Genomic DNA, 5497 nt, shown 5'->3' with positions numbered 1-5497 from the left:
TTTTTTTTTTTTTTTTTTTTTTTTTTTTTTTTTTTTTTCATTTGCACTTCCATTCCCTTTCCTGCCTGCTTGTTCAACAAGAAAAACCTTTTTCCCAGAACCAAACCACACTGGGTTTAATGGGAAACCTGCCTGAAAAACAAAAGAAAGCCTAGGAGTAAGCACGGAGCTTAGGGCTTGACTCGGGAAAACAGAACGCGTGATGTGCCGTCACCGGCAGCTAGCTACGGGGAAAAAAAGAAAACCACTCAAAATAGCTGTTAACAGACACTTCTCTTCCAGCTGGTAACCCCAAACCAAGCGAGCACTAAAATACAAACCGCCACCTGAAAAGTAGCCGAGCTCACAGACACATTCGCAAATTTTACGTTGGAAAAACTCCCTCAGAATTATAACATTAATTGGCTGCCACTGTATCCTAACCTTTAACTCCTCCTGCCCTCCTGGTTGTTCTCAGAACAAAGTAGCTTCTGGTATATAAAAACATGTCTGTTGCAGTCTCTCAAGAAATACAGCACGAGCTTCATTAATGCTTAGGGAAAAGTTGGATTCTGCTGGAGTCACATTAATTTCATCAAACATTTCATTATAATAATTAACTTCATCTAGCAATCATGCTACCGATGGTCTGAATTAATTAAAACTACTGCTGGGTTTCCTTTCCTTTTTTTTTATTTGTTGTGCACCCAAAAAGATCAGATTTACTAATCCATCAGAACATTTACATTCATAAATCACTTCTGATCATCCTTTATATAAAAATTCCACGCAGCATCATTTCTTACTTCTCCCCACAAAAGGGGCACCTCTCCTAATGACCAGTCAGTTCTACTGGACACAAAATAGTTCAACAACGTAACTAGGGTTTGGGTAGTGCTCTCACAGGGGACTGAAAAGACTACATTTCTTGATTTTTATCAAAATTATTCTAGGCATGGGGCACTAAAGAAGAAAAAAAGGAAAGTTAAAAAAAAAAACAAAAAACAAAAAAAACAAAACCCCAAAACTCAAAACAGAGGAATTCTTTTCCAGTCTGGGCTTGGTGTTCGGCTCTGCTCTGTAAGTGCTTCTGTGGATGTAAACTGGGGGTATCAGAGCTGGCTCTGGCTAGAACATTTTGCAGTATAGAACCGAGCAATTTGGCACAATTACTGCAAGTATCGATAATGCAGCACCGTAACACACGATCACCTTCCGAGGCTGATCTCTCTCAGAGCAGAGCACAAAGTAATCAAAGCTGTACGTCTTTCCTCTGAGAAAAAAACCTTCTGGAGACAGACAGAGCTCCGAAACAGCACGGGAAGTGTTTAACTGTTCCCAGCGTCGAGGCAAGGGATGGGGATGAAACACGTCAAGTGAGAAAAGTACGTCCGAGTATTCCCTTATTATTTAGGTATCTTTCATAAGAAACAGCACTGTTTACCTGCTCTGTGAGTTCTGTCTGCTATTTATCTTAGCTTCATTGTGGCAACACGTTTGTACTTTCAGAAAAAAAAAAAAAAAAAAAAAAAAAAAAACAGCTGCAGTGTTTACCTAGAGATCAAAAAACCCACCCACTAATTGCATCAGCGTGCAGCTGAAGTGATGGACAAAGAATTCCGAATGAGCAGAAAAAGCAACTGCTTTACGTTCTTGTCTTGCAAATAGTTAACTGCACCGGCCACACGATGAAATAACGAGGCAAATATTTCTACCCACTGCTGGTCTAAGACAAGTATCAGACCTATCTGTGTGCCTGGCTGGCCCAAGGAGGAGCGAGCACGCCAAAGTTTGGCCTCGTGGATTTCTGGCCAGAACGGGGCTGCACATTTTGCTTTTGTTCTGATGTTTTCCTCCTTTGGAATCGCCTTCTCTTTGTTTCAACTAAGCCACATTGCTTTTTATTTCCTCTTTTGAAGGCACTGTATTAGATACGGAGGCATCCTGAGCAGAGTCACCAAATATGTATGTAAAACCACAGGAAAACATCTCTATTATACACACATCTATAAGATGGGTTTATTAAACAGGGGCCTGATTTTTTTTCCATCACTGTAGCTCCTGTTTAGTCCCTTTTTCCAATAAATGTAACACAAACCGAAGCAGCACTATCCTCCTGAAAGCAAGCTCGTGGCTATTACATTTATTACACACACTCTGTTGAATATTACAGTCTCCTGAATAAGAACAGCTAAACTGCTGAAGCATTTGCCCCATGAAGGCAGCAGGAGCAACATGAAGAAATAAAACCCAAGTCACGTATCATTTTCCAGATGCATTTAGCAAATCGTATCATTTTTCTACGATTCTTTTTCCAGTCCTCCTTTAAAACACAATTATCTCGGTCAATCAAGGTTCTTCTGTTCTTTCCAAATACCTATCCATTAAGAATAAATACAAAGAAAACTGGCTAACGTTATTTTACATGTGAAAATTGGTTTCACAATTGAAAAATAGTTAATGAAATGTCTCAGCTAATCTCTTTCTAAATAGCAGTGTTTTAATCTGTAAATTGGGAAAAAAACCCCAAAAACAAACAACAAAACAAAACACATTCAGAGGTCCAGATTCTGCTGTTAATTACTTCACTAAAAATCCAGAAAAATTCTCTGTACATTCCTGGGAATGTTCCCAAGTTACAGGAGTGTAAAGAAGAACAGAATGTGGTCTGGGGAGGGGGGAGGCACAAAGTACCATCTCCCCATGTAAACATGTTTATTTTTTTCCGGAAAAGCAAATGGTTTGGATTAAAAGCCTGTCCTGGCTCTTATCATGACAATGCTGCTTAGTTATTTTGTGGGTAATCTTTTACTGCAAAAGCTTTCCTTTTCTTTAGGTACTTACAAACAAGCCCCAAATCTTTGCGTGCCTAACGAAGAGGAACGATGCATCCTTCCTCCCTCTTTTTTTGTGTCCCTGTTCTGGAAAAAAACGTACCCTGCTGGCAACGTGAAATGAAATAAAGTCAAGAACAGCAGCACTAGGAGATAGCACTAGGTAGAAATCAGCGATGCTTAGTCACTCTGAAAATTTATAACATGTTTCTGGCTTTAGGAATCACTCTCGTAAGGGCCTGAGATCTGTCCTGGCTGAAAACTCTCCTGTCTGAGATCTCCCCTGTCTGAGATCTCCCCTCTCTGAGATCTCTCCCATCTGAGATCTCTCCTTTCTCATGGGCAGGGTGCTCAGAGCACCAGCACCCAACAGAACTCCCCCCCTTGAACAAACTGTGTGGGGGTTTTTCTGCACAAGAAAAAGTTTGAAGTCGACCCAAATTTAGTTTTCGAAATAAATCCCACAGGGAAGATGAGGAGATTCGTTCTGAAAGCGTACAAGGGCCCTGCCACCAACCCGCGCTGCTGTGCGGGCCCCAGCTCAGCGCCCTGAGTTCAGCGCAGCCACCACCTGGACAGAACTGTTCTCACTCAGGGGTGTCTGCGGGAGGACGATCTGTAGCACCCCCCACACACCACCCCCCCCTTTTTCTTAGCACAGAACTCACACTGACATCAGCTAAATAAAGAGTAAGGAAGGGCAATAATGTTTTGCTCCCTCCAGCCACCTCTAACTACAGTATCTTTGACAGGTCTGCTGCTTTGCTTTGCTGTTTAGCAGTCCGGTGTGTTTTAGGACTAGGATGAAGAACTCGATTTTGCAATCTAGTAGTTTTTATTTTGAGTGCCAAAGAGTTCAAATACGGGATGTTGTATCCAAAAGACACCTTGGCTACTGGTGAATTATGAAATCACCGAGTCCGACAAGAGCACGTAGCAGCTCACAGACGGACATGCTTACGGACCGTTAGACAGTTTTTCTTTGCTATTTATCTTCCTCTCTTAGTTTTGGTGAGAACCAAATACCCTCACAGCCATCTCTGTTCTTTGAAGCTTCACAATCCAGAAAAATTATTATCAGTTTCAATAAAAGAAGTAACCACCAACTAACACCAGAAACTCTGTAGTGAGACTTTGGTTTGTGTAGCAGTGGTGTGAGAGAAAACTAGGAACGAACAGGAGATTCCCGAACAAACATGATTAAATTGTCTCCTCTACAAATAATAATCCAAAAAAACGACAAAGATTTTAATGTGCTGCTGATTCCTCTACATACTGCCCCCATAATCATAATCAATAGCTTAGGAAATACTATATCCTTACTCCGACTTTACTCCTCCCCCCCAAAGCATCCGGTGCCTCTAGTTATCAATCACCATCATCTGCTGGTTTTTCACACTGGACTTTTGCATTCCCACCAGCTGGCCTGACCTAAGATTCTTCAATCTTTCGGGAAAGAGGTCTGAGGGGGAGAAAACATTTTGCTTTGCTACTCTTTCATTATATTCCTCACCTTTTTATTTTCTTCCTCCTGAAGAAGCATTTGCTCGCTACCCGTCCCCTTTTATGTGACTTTATTACATTTATTTATTAAGAAGCTGTAAAAGAGTGGTCATTACCAAGGGAAAAAATAAAGAAAAGAAGATGAGTGTGTATGATAAACAGCTGTTCTTTCCAATCAGGTTGCTGCATGCACTAAAAATATGCACAACCAAAAATCTCCAGATGAGGGACAAGGGCAGAAGGACGTGCAGTGGACTGGGCTTAGAATAAAATGTGATACAGCCCTCAGGTTTCTGGCAAATTTTGTATATATTTGCATCCAAGGATTTAGAAGAAGCTGGGAAAAGCCGGCAGCGCACAAGTTAACATTTTAAGAAGAAATGTGTACTGATGTAAAAAAAACCCCATGTGAACTCAGTTTCTTTCCCCAGTCTGGCTCTTTTTAAGAAACCCAAATTGAAAATATTTGGGTTTTCTCTTCAATATTTGTGCTTTTCTCCTGTTGCAGGTAAAAATGCTCAGTAACAGCTTCACCCCCCTTTTGCAAGGATGGCCGAGTCACCCGCACAGACGGCAGAGCGAAGGGCCAGGGAAGCAGGGGCGGCTCTCGCTAAAGCCGCAGTTACCCGCGACCCCCGGCCGGCAGCAGCCAGCGCCCGCAGCCGCATCTGCCGTCAGCCCAGGAAGGTGCCCCCTGGCCCGAGGGTTTGCGCCCGGGTACCGCAGGATGCGCGGGAGGAGCCGGGCCAGCCGCAGGCTCCCGCGGAGCAGAGCGACGGATGGCAAACCCCCCCCAGTAACAGGTGAGGGAAAATGTAATGGCCCCTGCGATATTTACCCTGTCACGGCCCCCAAGATATTTATCCTGTCATTCTGCGAAACTGAGACAGAGGAGCAGCCCGGCGTGTGTCACAGAAGGCACCGAGCAGCTCGCGGTGCAAGACAAGGAGCTGATGATAAATGTTGGCTCTTGGTTAGAAGGCTCCTTGTTGTAAGAGCACTTGTGAGTAGTGGTGAGTGGGCACGGAAGCAATCAGCAGCTCATTTTAACCGAGCGGGCTGAAATGTAGAGCTTTGTGCCTCGATTGCTTCAAGATTGCTTAAATCATGAACAGTTGTGATACTTTTGTTGTTTTGGTTTTGTCTTTTTTTTTTTTTTTTTTTTTTTTTTTTTTTTTTTT

General features: G+C 42.7%; 1 protein-coding gene across 1 annotated transcript in view; it reads right to left on the bottom strand.

Moving 5' to 3' along the window:
- The window catches only part of PRDM16 (PR/SET domain 16), a 257410-nt gene that overhangs the window by 42618 nt on the left and 209295 nt on the right, over positions 1-5497 (bottom strand). The window lies entirely within an intron of this gene.

The sequence above is a fragment of the Athene cunicularia genome (assembly GCF_003259725.1).
Source record: "Athene cunicularia isolate RWA chromosome 21 unlocalized genomic scaffold, athCun1 chr21_part1, whole genome shotgun sequence".
NCBI classification, from domain to species: domain Eukaryota; kingdom Metazoa; phylum Chordata; class Aves; order Strigiformes; family Strigidae; genus Athene; species Athene cunicularia.
The sequence above is the reverse complement of the archived record's forward strand: the minus strand, read 5'-3'. Positions and strand labels throughout refer to the sequence as shown.